Source organism: Canis aureus, chromosome 7 (assembly GCF_053574225.1).
Source record: "Canis aureus isolate CA01 chromosome 7, VMU_Caureus_v.1.0, whole genome shotgun sequence".
In the NCBI taxonomy this organism is placed as follows: domain Eukaryota; kingdom Metazoa; phylum Chordata; class Mammalia; order Carnivora; family Canidae; genus Canis; species Canis aureus.
In genome coordinates, this window is record NC_135617.1 from 63488570 (window position 1) to 63505825 (window position 17256).

General features: G+C 45.7%; 1 long non-coding RNA gene across 2 annotated transcripts in view; it reads left to right on the forward strand.

The window, feature by feature from the left end:
- LOC144316891 (uncharacterized) overlaps nt 1–17256 on the forward strand; it is a 33760-nt gene that overhangs the window by 8772 nt on the left and 7732 nt on the right. Inside the window, exon 2 of one of the 2 annotated variants that reach the window (XR_013382723.1) lies at nt 15075–15239. This is a non-coding gene — a long non-coding RNA (uncharacterized LOC144316891). The remainder of the gene's footprint in view (nt 1–15074; nt 15240–17256) is intronic. The other variant, XR_013382722.1, reaches the window with a different exon arrangement.

A 17256-nucleotide genomic window follows, 5' to 3' on the forward strand; every position in this document is an offset into this window, starting at 1 on the left:
CGGGGACATTCTGTGCCTTTTCCAAGCACAGCGGGAGGTTGCAAGCTGGCACAAGCTCCTAGGGAGCTGGGTGGTGGAGCTCCCCGGTGAAGCTGCCTGGCCCCCTAGGGTTTACCCCTTCCCCCTTGAGGGGAAGGAGACCAACCTCTGCACAGAGGGAATTAAATCCCTCCACAGGTCAGGTTCATTAACAGGCATCAGTGACCCAGAACCACGACCCTGTTCCCTGGGAAAGTGCAGAGGTTGCTGCAGGAACAGCAGCTCAGGCTGGGAGCTGGGGCAGCGAGGGGTTCATGGAGTGACAGCCAGGGCAGGGGACAGTCCACCTGCTCCTGCTCGGGGACCCATCCCTGCAGATCTGCTGCACCCCCACCTAGTCCCAGCCCGCGGACTCCCTCCTTTCCATCACAAGCCAGAGCTTCTGGTGCTCAATGAGGTGCCTGCAATTTTCCAAGACACAGCTCCACCTTTTATATTCATTTTCCCCTCCCCCTCCTCCCCCTGTCCTTCCTCCCCTCCTCCCTTATGTCAATCACTGGACACAGACTTTGTGACAGTGCTCAGCCCTGGGGATTCACAGCCAACAAGGGAGCCAGGACCTCCCAGTCGAGCTTTCATTCTAATAGAAGAGACACTAGCAAAAAAGTGATTCTAGAAAATATTAATGAATAGGGGTGTGATGGTGTTAAAAGGCAAGAATAGAGGTTGTCTTATCTAACCCAGGGTTCCGGTCTTACAGAATAAAGCCTGAAGTTACGATGTATCAGCAGTTGGCATAATTCATTCACTACTCATTGGTTCATCCACTACATACAAAGCACCCACTATGTGCCAGGTCTTGTTGCCTGGGTGGGAAGGAAGCTGATAACCCCCTTCCTCTCCCCTCATGGAGCGAACTTTTCAGACGGGGAGACCGCGACTGTTATAGTAACACCCAGCACCAGGCATTGTGCTTTCAGAGACCTTTCCGAGACTGTAATCCTTATTCTGGGAGGCACCGTCACTTGTTACATGTCACCTCCAGGTGAGGCCACCAGGGTTTCCATAAGGCCGGAGACTCTTTTGAATCTCGGTGCTGCCCAGAGTGCTTGGAATAAAGACAATATGAATTTAGGTAGGTCAAAAGGAAGGCTGACCCTTTAGTGGGAGTCACTGTGAACCTGCTGGTTCATGATCTGCCTTCCCGGCCACACTGTCCCCTTGGGCATCGTCTGACAAGTAAGTCATTGCTGGCTGGATGGAGAAGGCCAGTCTGATTTGCAGGCCCATGCAGCTGCCCATGCTGACCGACACTTCCGGGCTTGGCAGAGGCCCACTTCTTTCCTTGATAGCAACAGTGTCCTGAGGCCTTTGAGAGGGAAATCATTTTAAATGTAATGATTGCCTTTTACATGTGTCTATTGACTTTTCTCCATGTTCATTGGCATTTCCCAATACTTAGTTAACCGAACAGCCCAGTTACAGCAATCCCAAGCAAACGAGGAGGTGCATATTCATTGCTACTGCCCCAGGCCTCAACCTCGGGGCCCGGTGTCACTTTAGGAGTGGAACACCAGCCCCTTCTCCTGCCTGTACTCCCTGCCTTGCCTTAACTCTCCAGTTGGGTGCGGGGGTGGGTGGCGGCTAGGAAGAGGCATACACATGATTCAACTCACGGGTATCTGTGGAGCTATTCAAGGCCAAGGGTGGGGGGCAAGGGCAGGCCAGGTGAGGCTGTGTAGTCCAGCAAGGTCTTTGTCTCACCCTGAACTTAAATTACCCCTTGCCAGGCCTGACAAGATGCATTCTGTGTTAGGACTTGGGAAAGTTCATGGAATGGTGCCAAAGAGGCTCATCTGCAAGACAGAAACCAGGAGAAGAAGGGGACATGGCCCCGCATGGCAGGTGCTTCATATCTTTAATAACATATTCCTGTGGGTCTCCCTGTTTTGATCTCTGAGCTGGAGGTGACGATCCCTGTCCTCATGTGCCATCTAGAAGGTTGGGGCAGACATATGGAGCACAGTCGCACCCCACACACATCCCCTCTTGTGCACACCGGCCACCTTCTGAATGCCTGCAGGTGCTTTTTATTTTTGGGACCGAGGGCTTTCCTTAGTCCCTGGAGCCTTTTCTCCTGCTTGTGGCGAACGAGAAGAGCTGGCATGAACAACTCAGGGGCAACTCAACCTGTGTTTGCTGGAAGTAGGTGTATGAATGCCCCAGCTTCCTCACTGCCAGGCACAAAATTTCAAGCCACAGCTGTCTCCTAAAGCTCCTGCAGTTGGTGATCAGATCTTCAGTGCATGTGGCATTGGATTCCCTCCCTTCCTCACTACCCCATTTACCCACTCCTCTTCCTGTTTCCTGGGACCTGCTCCTTTTTTTTTAAATTTATTTTTTATTGGTGTTCAATTTACCAACATACAGAATAACACCCAGTGCTCATCCCATCAAGTGCCTCAGTGCCCGTCACCCAGTCACCCCCACCCCCCGCCCTCCTCCCCTTCCACCACCCCTAGTTCGTTTCCCAGAGTTAAGAGTCTTTATGTTCTGTCTCCCTTTCTGATATTTCCCACACATTTCTTCTCCCTTCCCTTATATTCCCTTTCACTATTATTTATATTCCCCAAATGAATGAGAACATATAATGTTTGTCCTTCTCCGATTGACTTACTGCACTCAGCATAATACCCTCCAGTTCCATCCACGTTGAAGCAAATGGTGGGTATTTGTCATTTCTAATGGCTGAGTAATATTCCATTGTATACATAAACCACATCTTTATCCACTCATCATTCGATGGACACGATGGACCTGCTCCTAAATAGACTATTTGCACTAGAGTCTTTGACTCAGGGACGCACAGGTGGAAGACAGTAGATTCATTTGGGTATGTGGATTCAGATCCCATTTCTACGACTTAGAGGTTAGGCCTGTGACTTAAGCTCCTTTTGCCTCTTCACTGGTAAAATGGGCATAACGATAGATCCTACTTCATAGAATTGTCTGAAGATTGCATGAGTGATTACATAGAAAGCTTTATAATAGCACCCGGCTCGGAGCAAATGCTTGAATGTTATTAAAGCATGAGCTCCACAAGATCACAGGCATTTGCAGTCTCACATGCCCTGTGTATGCAATTAACTGTTGTGAGTCTGGGCTCTGGTGCCCGGCCTGGCCTGCCACCTGCCCTCACTGTGCACTGTGCCTTTCCTGGAATCGACAGCTGTTGCCAGGCAAGGGAGACTGAGTCAGTCCCTGGGTGACCCCCACTCCACCCTGCCTTAAGGACATCATCCAGGCTGTGGAGGTCAGACCTGAGACTGACATTTTCATATTAAATGAGGCCTGTTCTCTGGTTTCCCTTCCCTTCCCCCTGGGCAGGGGTGCCCAGAAGAGGCCCAGGGCAGCGTCTCTTAGGGCTGCAATTTTTAATTAGCCTTTACTCTTTGAAAAAGACTAAAATGTTATACAAATGTGAGTTGTTAATAAAAACAATTAATCTTGTTGGGGCCACCAGGGCCTCTCCCTTCTTGATGAAGGCAGTTCAACAGAAAACAAAAAGGGGACCAGGAGTCTAGTCCTGGCCTATTTACTAACTCACTCAGTGACCTTGAACAAACCATATCTTTTTGGGGGGAGCCTTGGGGTGCTCTTTGATAAAATGAGGGTTTTAAAGACTCCTCCCATCTCTGATTCCAAGGCAGACCTCACCAAGGATTGCAGGCAGGGGACCAGATGTTTACTACCTAGATGTGCCCAAAGATTTTCACCCGTTGACTAATTTATTCTGCATGTGACCCTATTATATAAGGACTGCCTCCTGGTTTATAGACGGGGGCACCACAGTTGGGAGAGTTACATAACTCATCCACCGTCAGTGAGTTAACAGTGATGGAGCTGGGCTGTGTGATGCACGTGCATGTGCATATGCATGACCACCTGTTTGTGTATTGCATGCACTTGAACAGTGTCATGTGTTGGTGCATACACGTTTGCATGTGGGCACATAGGTCTGCTTGTGTGTTCCACTGTATGCGTGTGGGTGCCCAGGAGTGGCATCTATCTGTTCAACATCAAGTTTCCTCTGAGATGTCCTGAATGGCAGGCACCCCATGTCCCATTCTCTCTCCTCTTGCTGTTCCCTCTCCTTCCTTTCTTCCCTCACTCTTTCCTGTGTCTCCAGACAGAGCCACCTGAATTGGTTTTCTTTTGAAAAGAAAACAAAGCCTACTCTTTCCAAACTCCAAATGCTTTTACCTGCTGGAAAATCCATAACAATTAACCAGATCTGCCGGAGAAGAAAAAAAAATCCCAGGACCTGCTGAGATGGTTCTAGCAAAGGCAGTTGCTCTCTGAAGCTGGTTAAAAATTCAGAGGGCGCATTGGCATATGATATGAGGAGCAGTCTTTTACTAAAGAGATTTAATGGCCCACAATTCAATTTGAACTAAAAGAATCCCCCCGATGACTCCTTATAAAGTCTTCCCAAGCCCTGAGTCGATATCTACGGGGCTGGTGAGGAGCAACTATTGATTAGCTGTCTCTGCCAATGAGCATTACAAGCCGAGGAGGTTGGAGGGGAGTCGTGCGCACAGTTACACGGGGGGCACGTTGTAAAATCGGCCCGTATTGACTGGTGGCGGTGCCGCCCAGGCCAGGACAAAGATGGCTCACGTGGCACCTGAGAGCTAATCAAAGTCCCTGGGACCCCACTGGGACAGATGAAGCCACAGTCCTCTCTCCTACCAGGGGGCACATGACAAGGACACAGAAGCCCAGTTTCTCATCATTTCATGCCCAACAATCCTTGGGTATAAGAGGAGACTTAAAATTTCCTTGTGTTCTAACCAGTTGGTTCACCAACGAAAAGTAGAAAAGTGTCTGTGATGCCACATTTATCCTTGTGCTGGCAATTTGGCAACCTCAGCTGTATAAGCATGTAACAAGAATTCCAGAGTCAGAAAGACAGGGCTTCTGGGTATTAAAAAAAAAAAAATCCTCATGATGAAGTCTATGCATTAAAATACATGCTGAATTCAAGGACCAGCAATTTAGGCCCTCACTCAGAACCTATTAACTCTTATTTTATACATAATTCTAATCTACTTGATGTCTGGTTTCATACTAGTAAGCAACGAAGCAGGTAAGGATGACTCTGCTAAAGGTAGTACTACTATTGGCAGCAAGGGGTAAGAGCTGGTGGAAAGAGCTAAGGCAGAGAAGCTTTAAGTCAGAGTGGAAACAGTCACATACTGGGTCTCCGTATTAGTCCATGCTCAGGCTATTCAAACAAAATACCATAAACCAGGTGGCTTAAACAGACATTTATTTTCTCATAGTTCTGGAGGTTAGAAGTCCAAGCTCAGAGAGCCGGCAGGGGTACCTTCTGGTGAGAACTCCCTTCCTGACTTGCAAATGGCCTATTTCTCTCACTGGGCCTTTCCTCTGTGTGCTGGGAGGAGATAGCGAGCCCTCTAGCCCTGTGTCTCTTCCAGTTCTCATACAGAGAGCAGGCCTACTGGAGAAGGGCTCCATCCACCCTTATGATCTCATTTAACCCTAATTACCTCCTTAAATCAGGCCCCATCTTCAAATGCAGTCCCACTAGTGGGTTAGGGCTCTGACTCAGTTGAATCCGGAACAGTCTGCAGTGCCCCGCACGGTACAACAGCTGATGTTCAGGAAGGGTTATCTAGAGAAGCTTCTAAATCATGTGTACTTGCTTCTCTGTAAGACGGCAGGGAAATAAGGGCTGCATTTTATAAAGATTTCCCTTCAAAAGGCAAAAAACATTTGCCAAAATATTGGCTTTGAAGGAACAGAACTCCATTTAAAAAGAATATCACTCTTGTGAAATAATTCTTTTTTCAGAGTCCTGACAGAGCATTTAAGAAATGTCACCCTCAAATAAGGATCATTTAAAGAGAGTTTAATAAAGGGGCTTTTTGCAAAGTTGTGGGCAGATAGGGAAACCAGGAGGTGGAGTGCTGTAGCCAGGCTGGGAGGGGTGAAATGTATGCCCCTCAGAAGCCCAGTTCACCAAGCACCGAGGAGGCTGCCCCTAAAGAACTGGAATGTTCTTTCTAGGGCTCAGCAGATCACAGCAAGGAGGAGGGAGATGGAAAGTGAGTAAGCTAAGCAAACGCTCTCTCCGTCCGTCTCATGCAGCTCCCAAGGTGCCAAATCTGACCAGCAGTCAGAGAGCAGGAAGCCCAGGGTTGAACCCATGGTTTCAGCCTCCTGGAATGGAAAGCAGACATAGAAGAGTAAACCCGGTAAGATGCCCTGGTGCCTTACCTGATCCTGGGTGCCCTGGCTCTGTGACAGGTCATCCTGCCCATCCCCCTGTATGTTGAGTGCAGGAGCTGGAGGGGACCCCAGCCCTCTCCTGGCTTCCCTCCCCCCCACTCTGGCCCTGTTGGATTCTCTCATCTTCCATAAAGCAGGAGGATCTCACTTAAAAAGCCTCTCCAGCCATCCTGCTGTGCCTTACCATCAAACACACACAGAGCTGCCCCCTCTTCAACAGAAAAAGAAATTCATTTCCCACCAAAATTCATTTCAAAATGGAACACCACCATTTCTTTATTCAAGCCCTGCCCAGCCTGAGGCTCTGGAACCTTTGCCTCCACCGGTGCTGAAAGGAACAGAGCCAGAGCCAGAGCCGGGCTTCTCCACACCTGCACCAACTGATTTGCACCAAACGGCTCTAATTAGCACATCCCGAGCTATGATTAGGCTTCCAGGGGAAGCATGCCAAATGCCATTAATTATGGATGTGATCTTAAATTATTCACTTGGAATGTTTTTTTTTCCTTGATATGCCCCTTTCATCTCAACTAACTTTTTGTCACATCCAAGAATAGATCCAATTAAGCCTCAAAAAGCAGAAGTTTGTTATGTTAAAGAAAAGGTAAACTGAAAATTAATCACTTTTTTTTTTCTTCACAATTATGGTGTTTGTTGGTAGTGATGAGGAAGCAGCCCAAAGAGGAAAAGGTCTTTGATTTTCTTCCCTACCTTTCCTTTCTGCAGAACCTTGGTTCATATGGCTCAACAGTGCTGCCTTGCTCTTTCTGCTAGGAGCACGGCCGAGGATGTCTTAGTTAGGTTCCCTGGAAGCAGGTCCTGAGCTGAGGGTCTGTGTGCAAAGGATTTAGGAAGCCGAAAGGAGTTGGAGAAGTAGGACAAGGAAGGTGAAGCAAGGTACAGGTCCCAGCCTCAGCCTGATCCTGAGGGGAGCTCTGCAGTGTAAATTTCACCTGGGGTCTCTAAGGCAGGGGAACCAGACTCTTGCACCAGCTGATCATTGACTAAAGGCTGCTGGGGGCTGGAGGGGGCCCTAACTCCCAGGCACTTACTAGCCTGCTGACTACAAGTGTGGACTAGGCAGTTCTCAAAGGCAGTTCTTTGAAAAGAACATCAGGCATAGGCCATTAGAAACAAAGTAGACACTGGAAACGACTGCACAGAATGGCATAGTCTCCACTAAAGGGGCCTCAACAGGATCATAGACAGAGAATGGAAGATGGAGAGCAATTCTGTTTCAGGCCCCCAAAGGTCAGCATGCCTGCAGTGTGGTCTGTCGGCACAGATGCTCTAAGCACCCGTGTGTACCCAGCACCACGCTGTGTGCGGCGGGAGAGACACAGGCAAATCCTGTGGAGCTTACACTCGCTGTCAGGAACCGGTCTAACACAAATGAAAGGACAAAGTTGAGGATGTCCAGATTAAATACAGAGACGTATGGTTGAGACCTAATTGCAGGAAGGGTTCATCAATGTGAATCTGAGCTGGGCTGTGGAGGATGGAAAGAAAAAATGATGATTTCTTACATATACCGGTTTATAAAATACTTTATGAAAAGCACTCTCCAGCCTGTTTTCTCATTTAAGCATTCGAATAAGGCCTTGACACAGTGTAATATTTGCAGTTTACAAATCGGAGGCTGAGAAAGTGACTTTCCACTAGCCATGCTGTCTCCCAGGTAGTAGATTTGCAGGCAGAGAGTAGAAGGAAGGGTGCTGGGTGGGGCAGCAGTCTGAGCAAAGTGTTGGTGGCTGCCATGGGCATATAAAGACCATAAGGAAAAGAACTTGTTTAATTAATTTCCATGTTGTGGTGGCCATTTGTTCCCACCCCCCTTGAACTGCCATGTCTCAGCGGAATAAAATAATCTCTCTTTAGAAGGAACCCATGCCTGGAAACAAACTCCAAGTGGAAGTGGCTGCCCATCCAGGCCTTTTACTGTAGACAGGAGACATGCAGGAGCCCTGAAGAGCCAATGGTCAGGCACTGTAGAGGCAACGCGCAGAAGGCTGGGAGCCAAAGGTGTGCACAGGACGAGAGGGACACTGTTGGTCAGAGATCCAGGCCAAGGAAGACTGTCCCGCACAAACCAGACAGGCCAGAGCCCAAGAACAGCATTGTGCAGCCAGAGATGCCCAAGGACAGTTTTGCTCAAGGGCAGTGGCTGTTGTCTCCAATCCCATCTCAGCTTCAGAGTGGCCCTAGGGAAAGATGGGCTGTCAGTCCAGTTCACCAGACACTTAGCGAGCATCTAGTATGTACCAGACACTAAGTACACCAGGTACTCAGTCTCCCATGGACTATGACTTGGAGTATTTTAAAATCTACTCAAGAATCATTGGTACTCCTCCCTTCAAAAGGTGGAGCCAAACTCCTTTGTATATGGGCTGGCCTTGGTGATTTTTTTCCTAGTCAGCAGAAAGTGGTAAAAGTGGTGATTTGTGACTTCCAAGCTAGATCACAAAAGACATTGTCACTTCCTTCTGCTTCTCCTTCTCTTGAATTTCCTGTGCTGGGGGGAAGAGGCCAAGGTGAGGAGGAACAGCAGCCTCCTACCAGCCCAGCATCCACTTGGCAGCCATGTGAAGGAGCCATGTTGGAAGCCATTCCTCCTCCCCCCGGGCTCCTCCAGCCCCGTCAGGCCTTCAGGTAACTGACATCTCAACTGCAGCTTAATGAGAAACCCTAAGTCAGCACCACCCAGTTAAACCACATCCAAATTTCAGACCATAAGAGAGAAAAAAGAGTTATTGTTTTATCCACTGAGTTTAAGGTAACTGGAGAAGTAGGCATGATTAACACAAGACAGAGTATTCAGAACCCCTTGAGAATAGATCTTCCTGATTCCATCAAAGGCAGGTATCAGCATAGTATCACAGTAAAAATACAAACAACCTGAATCCTAAAGCTTTTTTCTTTTTACTTTTAATTCAATTAATCAATATATAGTAAGTACATCATTAGTTTCAGATGTAAAGTTCAGTGATTCATCAGTTGCATATAACACCCTCTGCTTATCACATGCCTGCCTTGATGCCCATCACCCAGTTACCACACCCCATTTCTCTTCCCTCCAGTGACCCTCAGTTTTTCCTTAGAGTTAAGAGTCTCTCATGGTTTGCCTCCCTCTTTGATTTCTTGCCATTCAGTTTTCCCTCCCTTCCCCTATGATCCTCTGTGTTGTTTGTTATGTTCCACATATGAGTGAAACTCTATAATTATCTTTCTCTGATTGACTTATTTCACTCAGCATAATACCCTCCAGTCTACATCGATATAAATGGTAAGATTTCATTCTTTTTGATGGTTGAGTAATATCCCTTTATATATATATATAATATATATATATAAATATATATATATATATATAATAATATATATATATATATATAATATATATATATATCCCTTTATATATAATATATAATATATATTATATATTTATATATATATATAATATATAAAAAATATATATAATATATATTAACATATATATAAATATACCACATCTTTATCCATTCATTTGTTGATGGAATCCAAAAGCTTTTTGAAAATAATGGGCAGTTTTGCTAAAGATTCTTTAGAAAGGAGAGGAATCAGGTAGGAATTACATCTCACGGAGACCCAAACTTCTTACAATCTCCTTTACTCTCCTCTTCTTTCTGGAAAATGTTCTCTAGATGTATCTGCTTTTGCCAGAATTCCAGCCCATCTGTGTCACACCTCCCCAGTGCTTCCATGGGTAGCATTGTTCTGATGCTCTCATACCTGTTACTCACAGCCAGTACAGCAGAGGTGTCCAAGCAGGACAAACACACTTGGGAGTTTACATAAGTTGGTCCTTGTCACAGCAGTGAGAGCAGCAGTGGACAAATGTGCAAGGTCACTGCAAGTCCAGAGGAGAGCATGCTATCTGCTGGGGGTCTCCAGAGCTTCACAGAGAGATGAGCTGAGACGTGAAAGATTCCAGGAGGAGGAAAGGGTGTCCCTGGCTGAGTCCTTAAATGAAGCAAACCACCAAGGCGCCACAATGGAAGGGAGAGTGGTATGTTTGGGGAATGGTGCCTTGTGGCTCCTGCACCTGAAGATAGAGGTCCAGGATTCAGAGAACTTCAGCCAAACTTCCTGGGAAGTTTGGGATTCCCAGGAAAACTCAAGCTTGCCCTAACCTTGGACTATTCTTCCCTTCTTGGAAAACAGCCCTGCTTGGGGTTCACTTTGGTCACGAAATAGTGCTGAGGGCTTTGGGCAGCAAATGTACCCTCTGGGCCTCAATTTACTCCTCTGAACACAAGAGGCTATATAAGGTCACATGACTCTCAAACTGTAATTAGCTTAGAATCATCTGGGGATCTGGTTTAATGCTGATTCCTGGGCCCCACCCCCAGGGGTTCTGGACCCTCAAGAGCCAAGGCAGGGCCTGGGAATCCACATTTTAACAAGACTCCCAGGTGCTTTTGCTACAGGTGGTACTCATATTTTAGTAGCTTCCTAAAGTGTCATGATGCTTATCTGGGAAGAATTATCTGGAAAGTAGCTTGCAGATCCTTCTCCTGAAGATTCTGGTCCAGGCAACCAGCCTAGGAAAGATTTTCAAAGTGTAGTCCCAGAAGCAGCAGCAACAGGCACCCCTAGGGATTTCTTATACAGCCCATGCAAATTGTCAGGCCCCACACTAGAGATACTGAATCAGAAATCTGGGGGCAGAGCCCGTAGTTACTTGAAAAGCTCTTCAGGTCAGTCTGTTGTCTGCTAAGGTAAGACATCCACTAGCCTAGAGTTTGTATTACTGAGCAATCATGGCAGGTCATTCTTAGCATTGCAAAAGGTTGGGAAGTCTTGCAATCACCAAAGGCATTTCCAGCTCCCATTGCCCAAGGTCCTAGAAGGCCTAGATTCTCCCCAACTTGTCTCTGGGCCTCTCTGGGAAAAGGTGTCCAGGAAACAGCCAGTATTCCCCCTTTATAAGTAAGTAAGTAAGATTCAGAAGAACTGAGAATCAGTTAATTACTCTGCACCCCCTTACCCAACACCACACACTCACTTTGAATATGCATATGCATTTCTCCACACCTCACCTCCAGCAGCTCCTTTGAGAAGTGGAGGCCATGGAGAAACTTCCTGAACACAAGATTTACCAAGAATGATGCTGGAGCAGCAGGGTCCACTTCTATTAATTCGTTCCTGCTAGCTGACATCTCATTTTCTGGAAGGTGACCTGTGGAGCCTGGCTCCCCTGCCCCCTCCCCACCAATCCTCCGTTTTTTCCTCTTTGTAAGTCAAGAACATCCCTCAAAGCATAACAAGGAGATTGGAGTAGGTTCTGGACCCACTACTCATCAGAAAAATGAACAACTCCCTCTGCTCCTCTCTCTCCTTTCAACACATTGTTTAATTCTGGGGCAGACCCCATATCTCAGGGCTGTGACAGGGAAGGGCAGTTCCTGACCTCTCAATGCTTTGGCTCCAGAAGACCCTTCCTTCTCTCCCTTTCTCATAGGGTGCCTAAAATCCCACCATTAGTGCAGCAAACTCTCACTTACACACATACATACACACCCACATACACAATACACTATTTATGCATCCATCCATCAATTCATTCATTTAACATTCTTGTGCTCAATAGGAGTTGAAGGTGCTTGTGATTGCATATGATCTGAAAAAAATATTTAAGTCTTGGCAGATAAAGCTTGACCCTGATAGCTTCATTAGAGTTTCCCAGTATCTGATAAGGAGATTTTATAGGTAGAAAGGATAGGACTTGGGTAGGGGTAAAAGAGGGCATTGGGAAAAAAAACTTGTCTGTCTTTAATTCACCCTAGAAACATGTTTATTGAGCAGTTCATGTGTTCAGGAACTTCATACTAGGGGCTCGGGAGAGGCAGTGCATAGTATGACCTGCAAATTCCTGGCCTCAAGCGTGTTTCACCCAGTGGAGTTCCTGCTATGTTATGTCAGAGGCAGCGTGATGGTGGAAAGAGCCCTGGTTTAGCAGTCAAGAGGACTAAGTCTAGTCTGGCAGATCCTCCAGCAGCTGAGGTCTTGGAGAAGCCACTTTATTTGTAAGCCTCCTAACTTCTACAGTGAGGGAGGGAGTCCTCTGCAAAATGGAAGTACTCATAACTTCCCTGCTGTTAGAAGCAGATGAGAGGTGGTGGCTGTACCTCTTCCCTGTGAAGAGCTGTAAGTGCTGAGTCATTCTACAAAGATATATTTAGCACCTACTATCTGCCAGACACAATTTAACTGGGGATCAGTGAACACAATGGACAGAAATCCTTGTCCTGGCAGAGTTTCCAGTGGGGGCAGATGGATGATGATTAAACAGACAACAGAGAATACTATCTGGTTACCTTGACTACCAGGGTGTCAAGGGCTCTGGAGAAAAGTACAGCAGAGTGAGGGGGTTAGGAAGTACTGAGGGAAGGGGGTGCTGCTATTTTATATAGAATGGCTAGGAGCACCTGGGTAGCTCAGTCCATTAAGTGTCTGACTCTTGATTCTTGATCTCTGCTCAGGTCTTGATCTCAGGGTCCTGACTTTAAGCTCTGTGTTGGGCTCCACACTGGGCTTGGAGCCTACTTTAAAAAAAAAAAAAAAAAGGAATGGCTAGAGAAAGTCTTTTAATAAGGGACAAAGTGATCCCTGAACAGGAGCTGAAGGAAGTGGGGAAGGAATCACAGGGTTATCTGGGAAAAGAGCATACCAGGCAAGGGAAACTGCCTGGTTCACCTAAGGGCAAAGGCCCTTAGGTGAATATGTTTTGCAAAGAGCATCATCAAGGTTGCTAATGAAGAGGAGAGCCAATCGTGAAAGTTTCAGAAATTTTGACAGATGCTTTTTTTTTTTAAATAAATTTATTTTTATTGGTGTTCAATTTGTCAACATACAGAATAACACCCAGTGCTCATCCCGTCAAGTGCCCCCCTCAGTGCCTGCCACCCAGTCACTCCCAGCCCCCGCCCACCTCACCTTCCACCACCCCTAGTTCGTTTCCCAGAGTTAGGAGTCTTTCATGTTCTGTCTCCCTTTCTGATATTTCCCACTTATATTTTCTCTTTTCCCCTTTATTCCCTTTCACTATTTTTTATATTCCCCAAATGAATGAGACCATATAATGTTTGTCCTTCTCCGATTGACTTATTTCACTCAGCATAATACCCTCCAGTCCCATCCACATCGAAGCAAATGGTGGGTATTTGTCATTTCTAATGGCTGAGTAATATTCCATTGTATACATATACCACAGCTTCTTTATCCATTCATCTTTCGATGGACACGAGGCTCCTTCCGCAGTTTGGCTATTGTGGCCATTGCTGTTATAAACATCGGGGTGCAGGTGTCTCGGCGTTTCATTGCATCTGTATCTTTGGGGTAAATCCCAGGCAGTGCAATTGCTGGGTCGTAGGGCAGGTCTATTTTGAACTCTTTGAGGAACCTCCACACAGTTTTCCAGAGTGGCTGCACCAGTTCACATTCCCACCAACAGTGTAAGAGGGTTCCCTTTTCTCCGCATCCTCTCCAACATTTGTGGTTTCCTGCCTTGTTAATTTTCCCCATTCTCACTGGTGTGAGGTGGTATCTCATTGTGGTTTTGATTTGTATTTCCCCGATGGCAAGTGATGTGGAGCATTTTCTCATGTGCATGTTGGCCATGTCTATGTCTTCCTCTGTGAGATTTCTGTTCATGTCTTTTGCCCATTTCATGATTGGATTGTTTGTTTCTTTGCTGTTGAGTTTAATAAGTTCTTTACAGATCTTGGAAACTAGTCCTTTATCTGATACGTCATTGGCAAATATCTTCTCCCATTCTGTAGGTTGTCTTTTAGTTTTGTTGACTGTATCCTTTGCTGTGCAAAAGCTTCTTATCTTGATGAAGTCCCAATAGTTCATTTTTGCTTTTGTTTCTTTTGCCTTCGTGGATGTATCTTGCAAGAAGTTACTGTGGCCGAGTTCAAAAAGGGTGTTGCCTGAGTTCTCCTCTAGGATTTTGATAGAATCTTTTGACAGATGCTTTTAAAACACAACTGTAATTTAAAATTATACTATATAGATGTGCCTGTATATCTCAGTCAGAAGAGCTTATGACTTTTGATCTTGGAGTCATGAGTTCAAGCACCATGTTGGGTGTAGAGATTACTTTAAATAAATAAAACTTAAAAGTTTTTTTTAAAGATTTAAAAAATGTATTTATTCATGAGAGACACACAGAGAGAGGCAGAAACATAGGCAGAGGGAGAAGCAGGCTCCCCGTGGGGAGCCCAACAAAGGACTCAATCCCAGGACCCTGGGATCACGACCTGAGCTAAAGGCAGACACTCAACCTCTGAGACATCTAGGGACCCAAATAAAATTTTACTATATAAACTTTATACATCTATAAATATATACATAAATATATACAATATGTACATATATAACTTATATATACTATAGAAGTTATAGAAATTAAATAATATATCAAATATGTTAAAGAATATTATTAAATAATATATAAAATATTATATCAAAAAGAAAAGCAAGAAATATTCAAAACACATGGTTTCCTAATTATTTAGCCATATTCTACTATGATCTGTACTCTTCAGATTATTTACATCTGTTGTAGGCATCTAGTGGAAATAGTATAAAATGGAGTGCTACCGGGCATCTCTTCTGAACTCTGCATTCAATGACAGCATGTTGGTAGTTTGCAATCAGCCATGGTTGGGAGTATTTACACCAGAGAAATTGGCAAACAATACTTACTAATCATGATTGCTTCTTTGTTTTTCCAGAGAGCTGATTTTTAACATTTTCCAGCCCACCACTGCCTATGGCACCCTGGAGAGAAGATCTGAGACGTCCTTTCAAGTCAGATGGTCTCTGAGTCCAAAGAAGGTGATGGGGGTTGGTGCTGAGAAAAATTTTAGGGCCTGGTAGAGACAATCAGGATGTATTAGGTAGGCCATCCAACCCCAACTTCCTCCCTAGGTCCCCATATTTCTCTTGGAGCTGTCCCTATTGCATTATTGTCTCTATGCCCTCACTTTCCCGGCAGACTGAGGCCAATCCCTTATTTTCATAGTTCAGTTTAGGAGTCAATCTGAGCTCCTTTGTTTGCCCAGCCCTGTGCTTGCAGCTCCCAAGGGATAGTGATGATGACAACAGGTAACATTCATTCAGGTAGACGTGGTTATCATGGAGGGGGAATCTGAAGCACAGAGACTTAGTAACTTGTGCAAAGTCCCACAACTAGTAAGTAGCAGTCATAAGTTGAGCCCACGCCATGGCTCCAGAGCCTACACTGATAACCACAAGGTGACACAGTGAGATGAGAGGTGGAGGCCCTGGCCTCAGGGGACTCCTTCCTCAGGGGTGTGGGGGGTCAGGAATGTCTGGACCTGAAAGGATAGATGATAATATGCCAGGAAGAGATGGCAGTCAGAAGACAGTGTTCCAGGTGGAGGGAACAGCAAGTGCAAACATCTAGAGACAGGGATAGAAAGGGAAGTGGTCAGAGAATAGCCAATGGCCCTGTGAGGCTTTTTCCACATCCTCACTAACATTAGAGAAGCTTGCCTTTGGGTGCTTCAAAATGAGTGGGAAATATTAAAAAGGGAGACAGAACATGAGAGACTCCTAACTCTGGGAAACGAACTAGGGGTGGTGGAAGGGGAGGTGGGTGGGGGGTGGGGGTGACTGGGTGATGGGCACTGAGGGGGGCACTGATGGGATGGGCACTGGGTGTTATTCTATATGTTGGCAAATTAAACACCAATAAAAATAAATGTATTAAAAAGAAAAGACAGCATTCCAAAAATAATTTATCTTAAGGTTTGTCTGTGTCTGATAGCTTTTGTTTAGTGATTCATATTATGCTCAAGGTGGTAGTAAAGTGAATTGCTTCTCTGAACAGAGACTGGAGAATTGAGTGTGTGTGTAGGTGTGTGTGTGTGTGTGTGTGTAGGTGGAAGGTGGCAGGGAGTAGAACTAGCAGAGTGAATTTGGCTTGGGATTAGCATTTTCCTTAGGTCAGTTGAGTATTCATCTGCCTTGAGCAAGGCAGGGTGGTAGAAGCTGGTGGGAGGCAGGGCAGGGAGGAGGGATCAGTGTGCATTGATGTCCCTATTGCCCTCTCTTGTAGCTCAGAAGCTGCTGGTCACTCTCATGGGGTTAATGAGAAAGTGAATATCTCTGGCTCAACCATTGTGTAACCACACCGTCTGTAAGAACATCTGTGCAATAAATCCCACTTGAGATGACAAATCACTCTTTCTGAACTCTAAACAGAACCCATGCCTTTTGCTGAAGAAGTTCTATCTTCTGGCCTGTTGGCCTCTTTATACCTGCTTCTATGAACTAGAAGCTAATCATGGGTATCTCAGGAATTATATCCTGTAAGTTTAATGCTGCTCTGTGTAAGGGGTTACAGAAAAAAAAAAAAAAGGTCCCAATGGAAATTTCCATTGGGGTTTGGAGTGACTATTCTTTCTGGGAAAATACTCTTGAACAAGATAATCAAAATCCTTTTTTTTTTTTTCCTGGAATTTTAAAGAGAAAAATGCTGGTGGAAGGGCCCAGAGACTTGTTTCTCTAGAAGGGTCCAGAGGTTTAGAGGCTCTTGAGGGTGCTGACTACTCTGGCCAGAAGCACAAGACATCCAGAACTGAGGATGAGAGGTGAATGATCTCAGGATAATGTCCGTTTGACAATGACAGAGCCAAGGATAAGCATCATTGCATTCGAGGTGGACTGATGATGACAATGTGGGCTACATGTGTCTGGAGGGGCTCCTTCCTAAGAGTAAGAGATGACCCTTTTGTACCTGTAGTTATTGGGGTCACTGTTTCTGGTTCTAAAAGATCAGCCAAACTCCCCCAAATCAGAACCCTTAACTACAGTGTATTTTCCTTTTTTGCTTGGACATTCAGAGGAAAAATTAGTGTTCACTTAGTGACTAGATGGTTCCTGACATGT